The sequence below is a fragment of the Alosa pseudoharengus genome, unplaced genomic scaffold, assembly GCF_046254945.1.
Source record: "Alosa pseudoharengus isolate Yale_2024_CS ecotype anadromous, Long Island Sound unplaced genomic scaffold, YU_APseudo_1.1 YU_APseudo_1.1_scf_3, whole genome shotgun sequence".
Taxonomy (NCBI): Eukaryota; Metazoa; Chordata; class Actinopteri; order Clupeiformes; family Clupeidae; genus Alosa; species Alosa pseudoharengus.
Window position 1 is genome coordinate 8047125 of NW_027468718.1, and position 22936 is coordinate 8070060.

At 40.1% G+C, this 22936-nt stretch overlaps 2 long non-coding RNA genes across 2 annotated transcripts; both read right to left on the reverse strand.

Moving 5' to 3' along the window:
* Positions 1–15766: 15766 nt before the first annotated feature.
* On the reverse strand, positions 15767–18345 carry LOC143100128 (uncharacterized). Its single transcript, XR_012981837.1, has 5 exons — positions 18275–18345; positions 17756–17816; positions 17596–17646; positions 16884–17488; positions 15767–15898 (listed from the first exon to the last, which is right to left on the reverse strand). It is a non-coding gene; the product is annotated as an uncharacterized LOC143100128 (long non-coding RNA).
* A 95-nt stretch (positions 18346–18440) lies between these two features.
* On the reverse strand, positions 18441–21760 carry LOC143100130 (uncharacterized). Its single transcript, XR_012981838.1, has 3 exons — positions 21641–21760; positions 21420–21467; positions 18441–18521 (listed from the first exon to the last, which is right to left on the reverse strand). It is a non-coding gene; the product is annotated as an uncharacterized LOC143100130 (long non-coding RNA).
* Between the last annotated feature and the right edge of the window lie 1176 nt (positions 21761–22936).

Here is a 22936-nt window from a genome sequence, read left to right on the forward strand (position 1 = left end):
GACAGATGCATGTTGATGGCCTCAGCCAGCTTCCTAGAATAAGAATGAAAAAAAAAAAATATTGTCAGAGGCTGTTCTGAGGGTATAACATTTATGCCAACCGCCGCCCCCCCACCACCACACACACACACACACACACACTTGACGTGAAAATGAGTGGCTAAGTTTGCTAGCCAGTGTGCTGCATCATGCTAGCTATGTTTAGCTAAGTCACAAGCTTGTAAAATCACACAAACCACAAAACTACAACAGTAGCCTAAATACAGAACAACTATTTAACAATGTAAGTTAACTAGACTAGGTTGGAGTAAAACACAAACCTCCTTTTCCAGTATCTCCTTGTTCTTGATGGAATCTCATATTCTGAATCTGGGGCAATGTATTTCCTTCTCCTTCCGTCCATATCGATAACGTTACCTCTCTTCAAGCGATGGGAAGAACGGAACGCTCCACAGCATCAAAAAAGACCGCAGCAGTGACGACTCCAGAAGGTAATATCCCATCCATTTTCTCTATGTTTTGTACAGCGAGCACATTGTATAAGGCAATGACACAGATGCTAAAACGCTAAGTTAAAGGGGTGGTTCAGGATTTTGGACATAAGACCTCATTTCCAAGTAAGCAAGTGTGATATTCATCAGTGGAGACCGTTTTCAACACGTTTCATCCAGTCCTTGTAATTGCAGAGTTCGCAGGTGCTAGGCTAGCGCAAGTCAACGGTATGTGCTAGCCTGCCACTAAAGACAGTCTTACCCACTCCAAAGTACACCCGAGGCAAATTCCAGACAATCGATGTAAATGTCTGTGTTGATAGAATAGTGTAAGAAATACAACTACCCTCGCATCGCGTTGCAATAGTTATACTTTGGTCCCTGAAGTTGGTAGTAGTCATTTTGCATCTCAGCAGCGGACTGATATTACCAAGGCACTAAGTATCCCCATTGGAGTCACTGATCTATAAAGAACACTGGATAGACTATCCCATTGTTGCCGCCCCATCAACAATGAAGCCAATGGAATCGGAACACCACCGCCATATTGGGACCACTGGCCTACAGTTTGAGACCGTCCAAGGGCACTGCATAGTTCACTTCACACCACAAGATGGCGCTTCCCTGTCAATAATTGTGATTGTAATGATTCTGAAATGGATGAACGACTCTTCGGTGTCATTGTATATAGCCCAACAATAAAATATATATTTACTATTTCTTGTGTTTTATTATTTTGGCTGATTGACCTACCTGTTTTCTTACTGTGTAGGCCTAGGCTATAGCACTTGATAACCCAGGCTAAAGTATACACTATGTTTAAGCTACTGTTTATTTGAGTCTATAAAACATTATACATTTAATATTATGGGTTGAGATCATTGATTGCTTTCATTCGTCTCTTTGTCTGATGTTCAACTAGCTTATTGCTTTCTGCCAACACTAGAAACTAGTAAACTTTCACGTGCTACATTTCTTACATTTCAAAGTAAGAATGTTCCATTTTTTACCGTTACATTGTATTAAAATTGTAGCGAAGTGATTAAAATGGTGAATGGGACGCAGTGTTGTGCCTTTGGCTGTAATAAGCGTAAAAAACGCAAATCACTTGAAGGGCATAGGAGCGATAGTGACGGCAGTGAGGATGAAGAGTCGGGAATGAAAAGGAAATTTCCCCGTACTTTTCACTCGTAAGTACCTGTGGCCGGTTGCACAAAGCACCTTAACAACGTTAGCATACAGTAGTCTACCACTTATTTTGTATTATGTGAAGACCTGCTTTCCCTCTATCAAACGTGTAAAGATAACAGCAACTTCTGAACAAGCCCCACTAATGAAGTACTTACTGTGTAGGCTACTGCCATTATATTGGCATTCAGTAATTTCACACCTTGTAATCTCCACTCACCACTGTATGTTTGCACATCTGGGTGTCCATGTCATGTCCAAATCAATGTCAGGTCTACTGTAGACCATGGCATGATGATGTACCCTACTAAACATGTTGGCAACATGGGCCACCCAAAATGCTTTCAACCTTTGTTGAATACTGTTGTTTAAATGGTTGTTTTTGTATATTGACCACAGACAATAAAAAGTCTTAAAGGAACACGCCACCCAAAATCAGTAGTGATATATGTTCTTACCGTAACTTTCACGAGTTGAGTCGTACCTCTCCTGCGTCGGTAGGTGCACTCAAACGCTCTGTCGCGCGGCGCGAATGTGTTAGCATGTTGCTATGCTAGCGGGCTCTGCCGTGGCCGTAGAGAGAGGCACATAGCAGTATTCAAACACCTCCACGTTTTACCTACTTAAATACAGTTGCACGAGTAGTTGATGAAAAATGTTAGGGCACACAACATGAAACGTGACGATTTTCCAAGCGAATAAACATGAGAACTACAATGTGTGGCACAATAGCACTTGGGAGTACTTCGACCTAGCGTGGTAATATTATTAACACCTAATTGTAGATCCTATCCACCACAGAGTTTAGAATCCATGCTGGATCGACCCTCAGCCTCTCCCTCCCCTCTGAGCGAGAGAGGCACACACACTAGAGATGCGCTGATGGGCTATTATTTCAACCATAACTGCATAGCAAAACTTATCATCCATCAGCCATCCATCAGCACTAAAGTTTGTTGACCAATTTTCAAAACTGCACCCACCATCCGCTGGTTGTTTTAATGTATGCTATATGGGTGATGCAGCGCTGCTGACGTGAGGCTAGAAAGCCTTTGCCTGTTCTAGAAAGACTGATCTAATGCAGCAAATATATTAAAAGGCAAAAGTCGTACATTGGCTAGGCCTATCCCCAGAATATCAGCAGCAAACTCAGTCTCTGTCGCGCAAAACAGTCTCCAAATAAAACGCACATCGGCCTGTTGCCTATTCTGCCAGCTTGTGACAATATATTGTCCAAAATGCTTGATTGCATTGCATTCTCCACATTTTTAGCTACATTTTCATGTACCACATCAGCATTTTTGTTCAGTGAATCTTTTGTAAATTGCTTTACAATTACCGTCGGGCCTATTGGGTGGCGTGTTCCTTTAAGTACTTGTCATACCATCAGTTGCCTATGAATGACATTTGATCAACCTGTTCCCTGCAAAAATCACATTTAGATTCCCAACTCCTCTTGAAATCAAAGAAAAGTGGCTGGCAAAGCTTCTCAGACAAAACTGGACTCCAAGTGTCCATTCCAGGATCTGCTCTGACCATTTTAAAGAGATGGACATGGACAGGACCGGGCAGAAAGTAACATTGAGAAGTGGTGCAATTCCAACGCGATTCAAGCAGTTCCCCAAACACCTCAAGAAGGTATTACACATGACAACTGTAGATAGATGCATTTACATTATAGAATACATATATGCCATACAAATAAGAGACACTCAAGAATAAATGGGTTTTCAAAGATTTAATGAGGCAAAACAGTCAAATACAGTGTAGTACTGGCCAGATGGTCAATTACATGGGTGCAATGCCAATTTTGCTCACCCAAATTTGTCCCTACCACACCAAAAGCCACATTACCATAGCACAGAAGAATATCTGAGGGGTCTGGATTCACTGAGGCAGCCAGCCTTTAAGACAGTTGTTGCTTGGAAAATGGAGGGAAGAAAACAAATTAAAGAAATAGGGAAATATGTAATGATGGAAAAAAAGAGCAAAATCAAAACAGGGAAATCCTACTCACCATGATCTCAGCTTCTTCACCGCAGAACGTATTGGGTACCTGAAAACATCTTGTTGACCTGATAACATTAGAAAGCAATTCACAAGGTTAATATAAAAAGGAGGGCAAAAATTAGAAAAATGGGATATCATACAATTAGACAGGTCCCATCTTCCTCCATACCAAGCACAATACATATACCCTATATTGCTTACAGGCAAATCAAGTGGACATGATACATTTCAAAAGTGATTGTTTTCGTTGGGAGGTGGTTGGGTTGTAAAGCCTTCTATTTCAAGTCCTTTATTAAGAGATTAGGAAAACTTAGGGGCACCAATATGTATATCTAATTTACTGTACTACTCCCTTTTCTAGACAACAAAAGAACGTAAAGCGCCAACTTAACTTGGGCACTAAAGTGAAAGGGGCACACATACAGTGGAAGCAGCAAAAAATGAAGGTGAATCTTGCTGCCCAGACATTAAGTTCAAGTGTGGCGGATGCTTTAGACAGGGTATCTGCACATTTTCCAAGTGCAAATTTAAAGACTTTTAAGACCTTTTTAAGACATCTAAATGGAAAAATTAAGACTATACCACGGCAAAAAGATACATACGACAACTTAAAACTGTTTTATGCAATAGTTTTTTTTTTTCCTACTAATTTTAACCCCCACCCCATTTTGGATGTCTACAGAAGTTACCACATATATTTTGGCGAAAGAAAAATAATTGTGTGTGAATTACCTTCAAAGCTATAAATGCCCAATTTTAGGGTCTGGGCTGCTTGCTTTTGAAGCTGGCTGTACATATCTGGTTGTGCTTACTGGCTGAGGCTGACTGTTCTTCACCTGTGTCTGTAGTAGCCTAGGCTACTTGCCAAAGACATGTGCACTGGACTGGATTCCCTTCAATATTTTTTTCAAAGTTAGACTAAGCTATTTAAATATTTTAATAGGCCTACTTTATATCATGTACTATGTGCATCTATTGTCCCATATGCAGCACAGCAAATTAAAGTTAATCCACGACTTTACATTTTGCATACCTATGCATACCAATATCTAAACCAACCAAAGCTTGACTGAAACATTGTAAAACCATTGACTTGTTTTAAATTAATTAAGAGACAGGTCCTCCTCAGATCCTGCTGAAAACTGCTGGTTTCATCTCAAGCACGCACGTATTATGAACGCACGTTTTTTTTTTTTTTTATGTAGCCAGTCGCCGACATTAAAAAAAATGCAGCTATATTTCACAACTTTTGCGAAGTAGGCCTACTGGGAAAGGCTGGCAAGCAAGCTGTTGACAGATATTACAGGTATTATAACTTAGACAGATATTTTCTTCCCTAGGCTAGGCCAGCAACACACGTTGGAAAGATGCAAACAGATCAACTTAACATATTTCCTCCTGATTGCAAAAACGTTTGTTTTCTTTTTCTGTCAGTCCGTGGTTCCTTCCTTCGCAGCAAATTATCAGACGAGTGACAGAATCACTGCGCATAATTTGACCAGCAGTCTTCACGTCCATAGTTTGTGAAACCATGATGCCCAGCGCAACTCCAAAAAGGACAAATAAGCGTCCGGCTTATGGCTGGGCCGGACAGGGCTTTTAAAATCCATAGGCTATGTCCTGCCTAAATTCCAACGTATGGCCACCCTATCGCTAACTGGCTTACCAACTCTTTCTCCCGCTCATTCTACCTCATGTAGGCTACCTGCATATCTCTCAGGCCACGGCTACACCACGAAAACGTCAGGCATATTTGTACATATTATTACCGTTTTCACACCTTTAACCACACCCGTGAAAACATCTTCACTCTGTAACCACTACACTTCCTCCCGTTGCCTTATAGTCACTTATACAATTGCGTTTTAAATACACGAAAAACCGGATAGAGACATTTCACTCGCTCTTGCACTTGCTGGCGGTCCCATACGCAAATTTAATACCTCCCTTTCAAAAATTCAAGACATCCCAGACAATTTAAGACTTTTTTAGGCCTTAAAAACCGAAAGTTGTATTTAAGACTTTTTACGACTTTTTAAGGATCCGCGGGAACCCTGTTTAGAGTTCTGCACTAATGTCCTTAAACTCAAGCAGTTCACAGGATCTGCACCAACAGTGTGATTCATCAGAATGTTTGACCATCTATTTGACATTCTAAACTCAAGGGATCCCTTTGCCAAGGGGTATAAGTCTGCTCTTCGTGTCTCTAATAAAGAGGGCTGGGCTCCATTTTTGACTGAGGCCTTCAAGTACATCTCTGGCCTCAAAACCCCAGGTGGAGAGTTGATGTACCGAAGCCGACGAAAGACAGGATTTCTGGGATTTTTGGCCGGGATCGAAAGCACCAAGGGCATCTTCCAGGAGTGGGTGGAGAAAGACCAGGCTCCACTGAAATACCTGTTAACATACAAGCTGAGCCAGGACCACCTGGAGTTGTTCTTTGGTGCTGTACGTTCAGCTGGGGGTTTCAACAACAACCCAAATGCTCAACAGTTCACAGCTGCCTACAAACGGCTGTTGTTGAGGAGCAGCATCGGTGGCGTGGTTGGAAATTGCCAGCGTCAAGATCCAACAGACCTTCTTTCAGTTTCGAGGATGTGAGCATTTCCAATGTCGCCATCATCAGAAAATATGATCTGTGTGCAAGAAAACCCCAAGATAGGGACCATGATTATAGTGACTCACCAAACATGGCTGATCTATCCGAATACAAAGCGGCTGCAATATCATACATTGCTGGGTATGTGGGAAGGATGGTAGCTGGCCAGATCATGTGCGATAGATGCTGTCAGGCTTTAGGCTCAACATCGCTTGCTGCAACATCGCCATTTCTGAAACTTAAGGACAGAGGAGGGTTGTTCAAACCAACAAGTAGTGTCGTTAAAATCTGTGAGGAGACAGAGAGGAGATTTCAGAGAATGCTTGCCTCAACTAATGGTCAGCTCCCTCAAGGTATGCAATTATCCTGACTCATTTCCCTATAAAATTACATTGCAGTGTGGCATACAATTTACATTTTCAATTAAGTTTGTGTTGTATTACTTAGTCTTTCATCTAAGTAACTCAATACTTCGTGCACTCACTGTTCAACTGTATAACTCTTGAATTGCTATATTTGCATGTCAAATTAACAATTGCATTACCTTAACAGATTTCAGCCTGGCCAAATTGGAAAACTGTTCCAATGAAAAATGCGCTTCTGCACTGTTCAGAGGAAATGTAAATTTACTAACCACATTACACCATTTAGGGCGTGCCACCAAGAAATGAGTCCAGTGTCCTACATTTCGAGATACAGCGCAGAGAGGAGAGGGTCGGAAAAAAAATACAGAGACGGTCAAAAAATGACTAAAATATGTATTTTCTAATTTCACCACGAACACATTCTTTAAACCTCTTATCAATCATTAATTTACATATTTTACTGTACATTGACCTAGATATATGAAGGCCAAATGTATAGGCTGCATTAAAGTTCGGATACAAAGTTCACGTGTTCTTCTTCTTTCAGACACTTGCTGTACGTGAGAACAGTACGTTAGCAGCTAAAGTTTCCGTTTTCTTTGGTCTGATAATTTCGTGTTTTTGGCTTTTGGCCTCTGCAAGAAGTCATTAATATCTCTGGGTTGCATAACAGAATTGAACAAATGACCCCTTGTTTTAAACCATAAGGTCTGTGGATTATAAATATCCAATAAACCAATTTTTTATTTTGTCAAACTGGACTCATTTCGTCGTGGCACGCCCCAATTAACGTTAGAAGAAAAACCGGCTGGGTTAACGTTAGCAGCTAGCTTGTTAACGTTACAGCTGGAGATCGAGTGCTGACCAGAAAGTTAATCTATAAGTTTCAACGCTGAAAATTCACCCAACAACTAAACAAATTCCTGTATCATACAACGTCGATCATATTCCTTTGGTTATTAAGCAGGCAGGCCATGTCATATTTTTTGACTGACTGACTGACTGACTTCCAGTTAGCGAAGATTAAAAAAGTAGCTACCGCCAGGTTGTGGATAAGCCACGATAAATATTTAATATTTTAAGCACGTTTACCCAGATTTGCAACAACACTACAAGACAACACTGCAAATCACATTACCTCCGACTCGAGTCCTTGTCCTCTGGCTCTGTTCTTCCGCAACGTTAACAGCTGCTACATCGACCCCTTCATGAAGCCTCCAGCTGCGTGTCATCTGTCTTGCCTAGATTTCATTTTTTTAAAACCCAAACTTAAAAAAAAAAAAAAAACAGCAATTGAAATAAATAAATGCATGATGTACAGTATATCAATCACCACACACCGCAATAATAACGTTATTTTGGTCATTTTAGGAAAGGGGATTCCGGAGGCCATAGCCTCTAGCGTGCTGGGAGAGCTGAACCTTTCATACATCTTCACAGATCTGAATAATCATATGATGGACACCGCGATCAACGACAATCATGTTTTTCATTTAATAAAATTAATCACAAAATCATACTGTAAAATAAGGCTATATCACCTGGGGAAAGAACACAGCCAGAAAGCGACGGGACTAAACGTCAGGAAGAAGCTGAACAAATTGGTATTGTTCAAACACCAATGAGGTAGCCTATTACTGTGACCAAACTATTGTTTATAAGCCTATTAACATTGTTTGTCTTCCCTCTCCATGCAGGTCAATCGCACAAAAAATATCAAGAACCCCTAAATAAATAAATAGGCTACTCTGGAGACCTTTGTCTGTGTCTGTTTTATAGGCTACTACGATTATTATTATTATTATTATTATTATTATTATTATGCCACAGGCTACATTCACAACATTAAAAGCCTACAGTGATTTTCTCCGTGTGTGCATCACGCAGCCTAGGCTAGATCATTTTGGTGAGTGAAATGCTATTTGCAGAATGGAGCAGCGTAGGCTAGACCATGGGGTTCGGACCTATGGTTCGGACCAGCAAGTGGTCCCAATATGGCCGCCGCGCCGATTTCACGGAGGCTTCAGGTTTGTGACGTAGTTGCACTATCCAGTGTTCTTTATAGATCAGTGATTGGAGTGCGCTTTACTGTTTACTTTTCGGCGCAGTACTACGAACCGGAGCAAGTATAATTCCGTCGTGGTAAGAAACTAGTCCCTCAAAATGTAATGCGATCGTTGAAATGCAAGGATAGAATAACGTTAGAAATAACAGTATCAATACAGACATTTACATCGATAGTCTGGCGTTATAATTTATTTGCCTCGGGTGTACTGTGGAGTGGGTAAGACTGTTTTTAGTGGCAGGCTAGCACATACCGTTGACTTGCGCTAGCCTAGCACCTGCAAACTCTGCAATTAGAAGGACTGGATGAAACGTGTTGAAAACGGTCTCCACTAATAAATATCACACTTGCTTACTTGGAAATGAGGTCTTATGTCCAAAATCCTGAACCACCCCTTTAACCAGCAGAATTTTACAACACTACCCAGAACCCTGCGGTGTAAAAGCAACGTCTCTGATTGGGCGAGCTAGTTGTTACCATAGACACCTTAACCTGGCGGAACAGAGCCATATAAAAAATCGGGCGCGAAGAACGACAAGCCAGCCAACATTAACGGCGTCTACCAGTGTACTGTTCTCTGCATGTGGTCGCGGTTAGAAGAAAAAATGAAGTTTGCTCTTGTGAGCTGGTCGAAGGGGAATGATAAAGGCGCCCTTAGCATAGTGCCCATAAATTGGGTCACGGAAAAAGAGTATCTTGTCGAGTGTCGCAGCATCGGTGTGAAAAAGCCTGCTAAATGAGTGGCCAGTTGAATCAGCACACATTTTGCAGTGGGCAGGCAAGTATTTGTGCTTATAATGTCTTTATACTTAATTAGTCATACAATAATCTTGATGGCACCTGCTGAGGTTTTTGCATCATTTTCCAAGTAATGTTTGCTGGCCAAATAAAGTTAGCTTTTGGACATTGAGCGGGACTAGGCCGAAAGTCATGCGAGTCCTGCTTCATTTGAATTTTTAGCAGGCTAGCTAACGGCCATTAGCCTAGTCATGCGTCTCGCTTTACATGCATTTTGAATTGGCATTGAAACATGAATTATACACGTTGTGTTAATTATCAATTAAACCTAAATTGAAAAAGCAGCATGTGATATGCAGTTCATGGACTACAGGAGTTTTTATTTTTTATTTTTAACATGTTATGTATTTGCAACTTGTTTGGTGTCCTGTTGTAGTAAATTCAGTGGGCCATATTTTCCAGAAATTCTATCAGTCTTATCAGCTGTGAAGACCCTCATTGCAGACAAGATGACCGAAAGCTCAAGCTATGAAGGTGAAAGTTAATGTGAGACCAGTGCTGCTCTACCATCATCTCCTCAACCTACATCTCCCAAAGCAACATCAGTAAGTACATTTTTGTAATAATCGATAAAAAACATTCTGTCATTGGTAATTTTTCTTTAAAAACGTCAATTAAAAACTGTTTGTTTGTTCCTGTTTGTCTTTTCTTCTCTCAATTGATTAGGTGCAACTAGGGAATGATGACATCAGGGTGGCTGCCCATTGTTGGGAGACGGCAAAGGCACAATCAACAGCAAAGGGCATGGCCCGCACCCTCCTGCTGGGCCTGTTCAGCATCGAAGTCTTACTTCAGTCCAACCAGAGAGACGTCAGCCTCTGGACCCCAAGAAGCTAAAAGCTTTACTTGGTAAGACTAAAAAAATATTTTTAGTGAATTAATATATGCTAGAAAAATATTACCAGTATTGGGATCCACCTCATCTTTCCTTTTGCAACAATCAGAGGATAACATTTGTCTTTCTTATGTTATCTTATACAGATGCAGTTACTCAGAAACATCCAGGTGTGAAGATCGCCGATATCCGAACGGCCATAAATAAGAGAATCTGTGAATTGAGGCATCAAGAGAAGAAGTCCACAGGCAGTTGAAGCACAGGCAGTGGACCTTAGCATGTGCACTTTTGTTTGTTGTCCTTTGATTGTCCCTCAGGACTATTCTGTTGTTGCACTTATTCTTTTTTCTTTTTATTGAAGGACAGGTGTTCTTTCTAAATGTTTTTATTTACAGTTTTTGTTCATTTAGTTGTTTTAAAAAAATAAACCTTATTCAGTTAAGAAAATACTGTATATTGATGTATTATTCAATATTTCCAAATGTAAGACAGAAATTGTACATTAGATTATCTGAAGATTCTCATTCATCAGGTAATGGTAGTCAAAACTAAGTTGTATACAAAGAAAATGTCAGTTGCATACAATTTAACACACTACATTAGATAATTTCATACGTACCATGTATACAATATACTGTACAATACATACAGCTATATATATATACACAAATAATCAATATATTTTTTAACATAGATAAGATATATGTTCCCATATATATCTGATTATATTATCTTGTACATTGAGGTATATTTCATATATATGTCTCATATAATATTATCATATATTTACATATATTAAGAATGCCTCTTCTGATATATAATCTCAAACAATATGGGACATATTTCAATATATTTAATAATATATTAAGTAGTATAATAATGTATTTAATCAATATATGAAAACGGCAATAATTGCAGTATTTTAATATACTGTGTAATATATCACTTGCATATATAATATATCATTATATAATATATTCTAAGATATATTACCATTTAAAATTCACAATATATGAATACGCTTTAAATATATTGTTACATAATATATTGAGAAATATATTTTTGTTGCGTAAGGGTTGAGACACGGGATGAATGAAACAATCCAGTTTTCTCCGAGTGTAATGATGATAGACAGACGTCCTTTGGTCAAAACATAGAGCATGTTACCTCCTTCTATCAGCCAAATATCTTCCTGCTATGTCATTTTATCATGGAGTTACAGGCGATAAACGAGTTTTGATGCGCAAAAGTAAACTTCATTAGCGGTTACATTTTTTCGATTATTAATCAGTGTTTTTCATTTAAAGGTTCGACTTAATGCTTATTCAGTAGACCATTTAGTGTTCTCCACAATCCCAGACTTTCATATCGCATGCTTGTTTACATGGAAAGCAAAACAAGCTATAGCGTCATATGTCTGTGTCGGGACGATTGAAACACTTGTTTCAATCGTCCCGAACAGGCTGTACCTCCATGTATTTTAATTAAATGCACAAATATCTGTGTTTAAACAATCATCTATGGAGGTGAGACATGGAAAAACAGTTTTAGGAAGATGAAAATACATTTGGGCCCACCAGGTAGGGGGTTAAGTTTCCCCATGTTATCCTATGGAGACTGACGGCCGATGGGTCGTTAAGCATACTTATTTGGATGTGCAGTGGCCTAACCCACGTAAAAACCTAGTGAAACGACATTTTCAACAATATAAACATGATATAAATGGGAAAGCTTACCATTCTAGCTATAAACATGGCAGAATCATCCACAGGACATGATATTTCAAAAACCGCTTCATACGCTTCACGATGATGGCAATGAATTGTTAACAGACATGCACGAAGACGTATAGCCCTGCAACAATCTATCTAAAATAACACCTTTTGGGAGTACCATTCATGATATGTAGTAACATTTTGAAGTTGTGGGACGTTTATATGGCTTAAACTGTATGTTTCATTCGTCCCCTTATGTTGTTTCAACTGTCCCGACCAGGAGGGACGAATGAAACAAAACGCACGTCCCACTTTTGCTGTAATAATTCCTGAACGGTTTTGTTCAAAGCTGAAAATGCATTTGTATTTGACAGAGGACAGATGTAGCTTACTAGTGACCAAATATTAGCTTTCAGTGTGGTACGATCACTTTGTAAATTACGTTTAATTAAAAAGTGTTTCAACTGTCCCGGCTCTCCCCTACTGTTTTTTTTAGCTAGGTGGCCGTGAGGTTTTTTTTGTCTGCCTCTACAACTTCCATGACCTCTGACTATTCACTGTCTACTCTTTTTACTGGCTATTAGCCCATGTGTACAAGCCCTCCCTCCATCCCCCAGCCTGGACAGTGGTCTAACATCAGACATACTTGACCAATGGCTGATACCCTATTACTTAAAACCTATCTTGCACTGCTGCTATAATTCTTATATTACAATGTTTTCTATATTGTCCATATAATTATACTAGATATTATATTACTATGCTTACATTTTTCTCTTATATTCAATGCTGGTCTCTTATATTGTCCATATTTATAGCTGGTTGCTAGACTTCAACCCTGCACTGTTGCACTTATTTGCACTACAACCATGACACACAACTCATTAAACACCTTACCACTACATACTGAATTACAGGGTCAGTCTCTGCCCTGTCACTGCAAGCGCCTCATGCTTATGCATCCTTAGTACATTCATTCATTTGTTTTAGTGTCTTTTACTGTTCATTTTAGTAATGTGGATTTTTTTTTAATCATCCTGTTTATGTTGTGTGGTGTCTTAAGCTACTGGGACCTTGAATTCAACCTTGGGGATCAATAAAGTATCTAAATAAAATAAAACCACTGTCAGCAATAATAAATAATTTAATTTAATGCACATGTGACAAAAACAAACATCGTGAAAATAAGACACAAGATAGGCTAGCGTTTAAAAAATTGTTAGTATGAATGAACCAGTATGAATGAGTATGAGTATGAACCAGTATAAATGTTCTGTATGAATGTTCTGTAGCTTAGGATAAAGTCCTAAATTGTTAGTATAAATGAACCAGTATGAATGAGTATGAGCTTGAAAAAGTATGAATGTTCTGTGGCTTAGGATAAACTCCCACTGGCCAGCAGGATTTCAGCCTGCAGTCGGGTAACTCCATCCGCCTGCAGTATTTTTATGATGATCTGAAAAACAGTTCATTTTATTACCTTGCGGTCGTCCATAAACAGTGCACTTTTCATGTTTTTGTTTTATATAGACTCAATGATAAACCCATTAATTTACTCTAATTTCTGAATAAAGCTAGATTTAAGCAATAAGCCCCGAGAGGCCGTAGGTTACACTGATTCTACAACAGCTAAGGGGCGTTGTTAGGCACAGGGCTTATTGCTTTTCTGAAACTGTTATAAATACCAAAGTTTCATAAAGTAAAGGCACAGCAGCTAGAAATATAACAAGTTATTCCTAGATAATCATTCTTCCTGAATGGTTGGCAAGCAACGTTGAGATGCAGCTACTTTAACTTTTGATCAAGTTATGGTAGCGCAGTAATATAGAACAAAATGCAAGGTCAAGGTGTATGTTTATGCTGCATTTTACAACGGCATAGAATACGATTCAGCCAATCACAATCAAGGACCGGAACTATCAGTTTTAAAATGATCATTTTACCTCAGGGTACATAACATCGAATATGAAATCCATCATGTGAATCTCGCCACTTGCTATCTTTTCCCCAATTCCAGTGGCTTCTTCAATGGCCCTCAATAGCTCAAAGGTCTATTGAGACAGAAAGATTTCAGACAAATTAGGAAGCAACAGGTAAAATTACTATAGAGAAAACAACCGGTTATGGACTCCACTCTCATGACCCACGCATGTTTAGTCCACAACACTGCAAGAACACATACTGAACCTCATGTAAATTTTCCCACACAACATTTGGACAAGCCTATGGAATACTGGGAGAATGTAGCATTGTCAAGACGGTTGTCACATTACACAACATGCTTGAAGTAGAAATGCTGCTGTGCATTGCCCATTGTTTAGTCTGTAAAATTTGTACCTGCTTCTTCCCAGATTTCCTGGAGCTCTCTCTAAGTGGTAAAAATTAAAACCCGTCCAATACAGTGCAACCGGAAAGTTTCCAGTCAAGTTTTCCACATTTGGTTATGTTTCAGATTAATCTTAAAATGGATTCAATTCATTTTTTTTCTCATCGATCTACACACACAATACTCCAACACTGTCCGGAGTGTTTCGGAAATATTCCTCATGGTCTGAGAGTCGTTCAGGTGCTTTTTGGTACCATAAAGGCCTGATTGGTTAAGTGCTGCACTGATGGTTGTCCTTCTTTACGCATTTACAATTTTGGTAAACATCAGTCTTTAATGTATTATACATTTACAAAACACTCCAAAAACCTGTGTGTGTTTGGATTATTGTGTGTAGATTAATGAGAAAAAACAATGAATTGAATCCATTTTAAGATGAGTCTGAAACATAAAAAAATGTGGAAAACTTGAAAGGGTCTGAAAACTTCCCGGTTGCACTGTACTTTCTATCTCCGCTGTACATAGATAGACATTTTTATTTATCCGCTCTTCACTGAAATCTTGCATCTTCAGCTTCAGATGTTGCTTTAGTTTCAGATATGCTGGGTTGTGCCAAAGAAACATCCTGTTTGAACGCATCCTCCCACTGGTGAGATCGTCATGCAAGCTCTTAAAACAAAGCAATGAAGGGTGAACATGTAAGCACTGATAGAGATAGTGTTACCTTTCATTTGAGACCAGGATTATGCTTCTACACAAAGGGGTTCATGTGCAGAAAGGATTTGATTGTCATTATGCATTTTGGATAACAAAGTGTCCTATGGGGAGTATCCATAGGCATTTTACAAAACGCATGGGCATACCTTGGCAAATAATAGTCTAAACCACTCATATTTTCATTCTATATTGATCTACTTTTGCACACAACTTCACAAGACCTGGTGCTAGGGCTCAGTTGTGTTTCTAAGGGATATCAAGAGACCTAGAGGGCTGAAATGTGGTCAGTTCAGAGATGCTTATAATCCGGCAGAAAGAAAAAACTATATTCTAGCCTCTGTAACTCTTTGTGAGTACATCACACATTCCTACGAGAGATAGACTACTCATTCTGCAAACACACCAAAGACATTTGAATAATTACAAATGCATATATCCTAACTAAACAACTTAAAGACCATGTGTACAAAAAATATTTTTCCTATGTTTATTTTAACATACTTTAAAAACAGCTGATCTTTCGAGAAAACAGACAGAAATCCTTCATTTTCAATAGCAGCCAAGATCCTGCATATAATTCAAACCAGACATTAGTCAGACACAGTGACTCCAGATTGACAGCCCTAATTCCAATAATATTGTTAGGCTACTCTTGTGCTGTCATACACTTCATTGCATCCACAGTTGAATGTCTCCAGCTGAAAATCTCCAGCACAGTGTTTGTGCAGCCAGCCCTTACACTTCTGACACTGCATCCACTCCACAGACACAGCATCTGGGTACAAGAGTCTAACCACATACAAGACATGTAAATATTTAGACAGTGCATCATTGAACTAATTAAAGAATATACTGAACAGACACAGGGGCAGTGAAACTGTTGAATAGGCTTTAAAAGTTTTTGTTTCTTAATTTAACCTTTAAACCCACCTCAATCCTGTCTCAGATGACTGATAGATGCAGAACTTCTTTGCGTCTGCCATGCACCATTGTTTATGGTCCCTGTCCGAAACCCCCTCTTGCCTGACTCCCTGTGCCATGTTTGCCTGGACGATTCAATTTGCAGTGTTATTGAATATTAAGCTATGATATTAAGTGACACATACACATACACGTCTTCTCTTGATGGTAACGTTAACTTACGCACACAGCATAAGCACGAGTATAACTTCAGATATTACACTCACTCACATATGAAACATTAACAATTTCAACATAACCACATGAAGTATGAGTATTTTACAGTATTTACTATCTTAAACAAATGCGCCACCATCAGCTAGCTTCCCGCGTTAAGACTTTGCCTTCTCTTGACGGTAACGTTAGCTAACTTATTCACACAGCATGTCTATCAAAACTACTTAACCCAACATAGTTAGTTAACATCATGTTTCTGTTATGTCTCAACAGGGTTTTACACATTTACTAACCTGTAATAAGGATAGAAATAATGAGGCACGGCTACTCTCTGCTACTTATCTGCAGTTATGAGAAAAATGCTTTATATAAAAAAACGCTTCCTAGCGCCGCCCCCTGTTGGCATCTGGAGCAAGTAAAACAACGTTGTTTGACTCCAGCTGCAGTTGTCATTAGTTGTCAGTTATAATCATCAAAAAAAAAAAAAAAACTTGATTAAATCGGTCTGTGTGAAATGAATGTATACATTATACAATTTCCATTTTTTGGAATGGAATTACTGAAATAAATCAACTTTTAAATGATATTCTAATTATATGACCAGCACCTGTATATTAGGTCCTTCTAGATAACTAACCTCCGTGTCCTGCTCTAGCTTTCTCTTTGTCCTGAAAACTGGAGAATGCCTTCCCTCAAGAAGCTCCCGGCATTCCTTTGTCCAGTGTGCGAAGACTTCACCATAACTAAAATAAAATTATTAGATTGAAGTGCATTGGTAATATACTTACATTACTAGGAAGTTGAACTACACACAGGGCAACTGTCATAATGAAGATGCACTTGGGCCATGCTAAGGTGAGACCTGAGCTGCAGTGTATGAAAACCCGTATAGCAACACACAAATGAATCACAAAAATTGCTATCAACGGTCATATGAGCCATACGATCTACTGGATATCTCTGCTTGTTCAAGTTCTCAAATAGCAACAGACTTCACATAGATATCTTTGAATCCTTTACTATAACAAGATTATATGCATACCCTTCTATTCCAAATCTCTCCAACAGTTGCACACACCACCACCTCCTTATTTGTGGTATGTCACTCTAAAAAATACAATTAGAAGCACAAAATTACTACCCTGATGTTTAACATTATTTCCTTTTTTTTAACAAAAGGATAGAAAAAGAGGATACCTCTGAGAAACAGTATGGAGTTGAGGTGCACAAGCAGAGGGCATACTGTGAAAAAATACCATGAATATGATCTGTTTGCATTTTAGTGGCTCTTGCATAAAACTGACATCATGACGAGCTACTGTAACATGTTATTGAGAAATATGTCTTACCATCAACATGAAAATCCCGCAGGAATTGCAAGATATCTGTGTAGGGAAATTCTGGGGGGTGGGGGGGCAAAAACAAATGTATGAAGAGAGACATCATTGTACTGTTTTTTTCAAAGTTTTGAATGGGATTATGCCCATAAAAAGTACATAACGTGAACACCTCAACGTCTGCTCCAGTCTTCTCTGTCCATTGTCCCCCTTCAATGCAGCATGCTATCTCTCTGATACACATAATAACAACACTGATCAGATAATTAACTACAGCATTTGTTTTGTAGCCTGAGAACAAGGCTACCTATACTATAGAACACAGAGCCACAGAACAGGGCTACTATGTTAGCAGAATATGAACCAGATTTCTTATGAACAAACTAGGTTGTGGTCATTCATATCATAACATTTTCACTGAGGTCATTAATGGGTTAAGAAAGTGGTATTAGAACAACACCACTTTTGAACATGTTTGGCCATAGAACAAGGCCAGTAATTATTGTCAAATCAAAACCTAAACACTGCTCTGTAGGCCTCGTCTCCAAACCCTTCGGGGTTCAAAGAATCTAACATCAGGATTTCTCTGTAACGCCTGCAACGGATTAATGCAGAAATAGCATTATGTGTTACATTTCATCAAAAATACAATTCCAAAATGTCAAGTTGGTAATATAAAGTTATACTCAACGCAAAGAAGGTAATGGTCTGCTGCACCATCCCGCCTGCTCCAAGCAGGAAATAGGATGAGATCTTTGTGTCTTTGGTTGTTCTGTGTGTATTAGCACAAAAACATGTTACAATACACTCAACATTTCCTCATATGTGATGCTTTTGGCAAAGCGTTGACAACCTACCGCCAGTTTCAGCATTGGGTTCACACTTGTGTTTTTCCATGTAGGGACCATGTAAAGATCTGCAATGTGGACGTTTTTCCTCTGGTGTTTGCAATAAAAAATAGATCAGTAAGATGTAGTAATATGCATAATACACTGTAAAAAGTTTAACGTAAAATTTACAGCAACTTGCTGGAAGCAAATAACCAGCAAGTTGCTGTATTTCACTCTACAGTTCACCTACTGTATATGAAATCACAGTACCTATGCCTGATACTGTAAATGCAAACTACAGTAGTACTACCAGTGCTGTAATGTATACAGTATTGAATTGTCTACCGTATTTTTAATCACAGTACTTATGGATTATACTGTAACTAAGTACAGTAGTAATACCAGTGCTGTAATATTATATACAGTAATTTTGGGAAATTCATATCCTGCTTTATCTAAAGCCAGGATAAATTTGGCTAGGCCTAGGTATGGTTTAGGCTACACAAACTTGCATAAATAACCATTGACAACTTGTTATCAGTTTGAAAAGCAAGTACATTTATTCACTTTTTTCCAGTTAGAAATTCTCGTGTGCTGCATCCTAACGTTAGACCAACGGTTGCAGTCTGATCCACCACCAGTAGCAGAGTGAAGCAGCACCTAGCAGAAATAGAAGAAAAAAAGAAACAGTGTTAGATAACAATTTTCAACTGAAACTGAAGGCTACTTACAAGTGAAACTTTAGAATAATCATTTATATATATATACACTGTATGTTTTTTGAGTTTACTGTCAAAATGCCAGGCTGAAGATGGTGTTAGCATAACTCAGTTTTGCAAGGTATATTTAACGTTAGCCAGCTGGGTGAGCTCATTGATGATGTTTGCTTGCAGCAACAGCCATTCGCGCTGTTCGTCCGAACAACGGTTAATGATAGTCAGATGTGACTTAAAGTTAACTTATATCAATATTGCTAAAGTTAGCCTATTAAACTCACAAAACCGTACATGATTACGAGGAGTTCACGTTACATAAGTTAGCTGGTAGCAGCTAAACCTCCACGTTAACGTTAACCAGCAGCACATCATCTTCAGCCTAACATTGTGACAGTAACATACTAGGCCTAGCACTACTAGCGAATGTTTTATATAAATTATATAAATATAATAAACTGTAACTTATTGAGAACTAAGGTAGGCCTAATATAAATGAGACTGCCATAACGTTAACGTAACATAAAACATTAACGTTAATGCCACCTTCACAGCAACAGCAACTATGATAGCTAGCCTAACGTTGTTACTAGTGATGTTACGGTTGATACCGAGGCTCCGAAGCGTGTGTCGAGAACGTCAAGCCATTCCCAGCAAAGCCCCGTATCGAGGCTTGAGTTGTATTGGTAATTTGACGTCAGGCGTGACGTTCGAGGCCTCGTTTGGCTCCACTGCTTCGAGTTGTGGTTCACTTTAGGCAGGACGCTTCGACTAAGATGCCCCATACTCGAATACGTAGCCTACTCGAGGGTAGTTGTCATTCGTTGGTTGGTTGTTTGCCTACATTTCACTGCTCTCTGTTCATTTAAAATACTACAGTTACCAAAGCACTTTCACTGTCCTCTGTTCTTCAAACATACTCAGTTATAAAACCACTTTGCTCTCTTCTGTGTCATTTTACCCAACGTCAGCCTACAATTTGAATATAGATTTTTTTCTCTGGAAGAAGGCTGATTGTAGGATAGGACACTGGGTAAGACGTTGGACTAGAAATCGCGCGTCCTGGGTTCAATCCTTACTCGAGATTATATATTCTCACGGATCACCTTCTACTTCATTTGTTACAAAAAGAGAAAATATTTCACTACAATGAAATCACTCTTTGGGACACTGGGCAAGGCTTTAGGTTAGGGATCTTGCAACTTGGGTTCGATCCTTGTCTCGATTTTCATGAACTTTCAGAGATCGCCTATAGCTACTACTTTAATTGTTAGGCTACAAAGAGAGAAAATATTTCAACATGGGAATCGGTTGTATTCCCCAATGCCTGTACTTATGAATGTATCAAGCATTTGCAGACCAAATGGCGCTTTTGGTAGGCCTATTGCTCTTGTGTGTGGAATTTTTATGTGTTATATTAGGTGTCCTAGGGTGCATTCGAAGCCTCGAGAAATGAACCACTTTTCAACACATTTGGCTGGAAAGCTTCAAGGGTTCAAGAAGCTTCATCTCGCCATCACTAGTTGTTACTTAGTTGATCCAACAAGCATGGATGAGTTTGTAAGTTAGACAGTACAACGTACATAGACTGTACACATGCCCGAATTTAATGTAGTACAATTTCACAATGAAACATTAACGTTACATAAATAAATGCCTGCTTACCATTAAGGTGGAGCTGCGAACTTGACAGAGTGCTGAACACCGTTGGTCTGACTGACTGAACTGTTGCTCAAAAATGATCTCCCGCCGGACAGTTCAAACGTCGTCCGTTTCAGTCACCACGTCAAAATTTCCCAGTAAACCATAAATCCATGACTTTTCAATATCTTTTCAAAATGATGATTTGGATGGAAAATCAACATAATAGCAATGTCACCTTGCTATCTGGGAGCTTATTTATGTGCAAAAAGAAAACAGAAAACCCCAACTGATTTTCCGCCATGTTTTTTCAAAATTTTCAAAAAGCTGAGGGAGGAGTCAGATTTATTACTTTGTTATGATTCGCAGCAAATTTTTATTACTGTAGTTTGACCATTTTTGACCATAATTCATAGCGAAACCACAGCAACATACTGTATTCACAAATACAGTACACATTTTTCTCAAAAACAGCAGTGATGCTGTGAAAATCACAGAATCTTGTTACAGTGTAGCTTTTGTGGTATGATATTATCACTATGGTTTGCGCTTTGTATCCCTATGTCTCTGTTATATATTAGATATTTAGACTTAATTTCTGTCCCGAGTCTGAATATCTAATACAACACTTTGTATGCATCGATTGACATACATGTCTTTGTGCGGTCTCTCCGATAATCCTTAAACAGGCATTTCCAATCTAGTATAAAAAAAGAATATAATTTAAATTCAAACACAAATACGTTATAGTGTCATCAAATGTTTATACAGCATAACCACAAACTTCATATAAGGAGCCAAAGCACTTGTAACAAACACACACACACACAGTACAACAACACACAAATTAAAAGACTACAATGACACACTCACGTTAGATTCCACACACCGACTCCAACCTAGGGTCCAGAAATCCTCTCTTGTGAGGCAGGTGTTACCATCTTTCACAAGGATTTCCGTACCTGGACGATTTGTGTCCAGGACATAAGAAAGCTGAAATGATTGCAACAATTTCAATGATAAAGACACATGCAGAAATAACCTTTAGATCAACTACATTTTGTTTGCTGCCCCAGGCGCCGGGACTCCTATGCAGTGGTTGTTCGGGCGGATGGAGGGGAGGACGCTGATCAGTCTGCTGAGCCGGAGGTGGAGGACGGTGGAATTCTTTCTGCCGAGCCGGGCGATGGGGAAGCTAGGCCGCATGGCTCGCCTAGCGACAGCCAAATGCTACATGCCGTGGAACAAAGGGCTGGAGCACATGGTCGGGAGGGTGGTGTGGGGCTCCCCCTGGTGGAGGTTTGTCCGATTTCACCGGCCAGCCCGATGTCATCGATGTCTTTGCCGTCGGCGCTTGGTGCCTCTCCTGTGACGGGGGAGCCAGAGCCTCCTAGTCGGTGGTCGGAGTGTGAGGAGGAGGACGAGATGGAGATGGAGGAGCGGGGCGCGCTGAAGCGGAAGTCGACAGAGGCGGTGGGGAATGGAGCGGAGCGTGCGGGGAAGTTTCCCGCAGTGGGGGAGGATGAAGACAGTGGTCCGGAGTGGCTGGAGGCGGCTGGTGATGAGGTGGCGCTTGGAGACGGCGAGCGTCTGACGGCCCACAAGGCGCGTCTCAGGAATTCAGTGAGGGTGGAATTGGTCGGTGGTGTTTCGGCGGAGGAACGGCAGCGCTTTGGGCGGGATTTCTTTGTGGAGTCCATCCTGAAGGGCGTCTTTGCATTGGAGCCGGCGGGGGTCTTTTGTCTACAGGACTGCCCCAGCCAGGGATTTATGGACTTATCATTCAGCGATCTTCGTTCCTGTTCGGATTTCGTGAGGAGGTGGGGGACGGTGGAGGATCGCTCGCTCCTGGAGCCCTTTTGTGGAGTTTGTGGTGGAGCTGCGTGGAGGTACGTGGATCCGGGATCGGTTCGGGATCTGGACCAGGCGGCGGCGCTACGCGGTCCGGCTGAAGGGGGACCCGGGGAAGCCTGGAGGCTTTCTACACCCCCCGGGGTCCTTCTCCATCGGGCCGGATCGGGGTTTTTTGACCTACCCTGGTCAGCCCCTGTACTGCCGGCGGTGTGGTGTGTTTGGCCATGAGAAGGCGGCCTGTCCGGGGAATCGGTGCCGTTTTTGCGGTGGGGAGCACTCTGCGGCCTCCTGCACCCAGCCGAAGTCCTGCTCTCT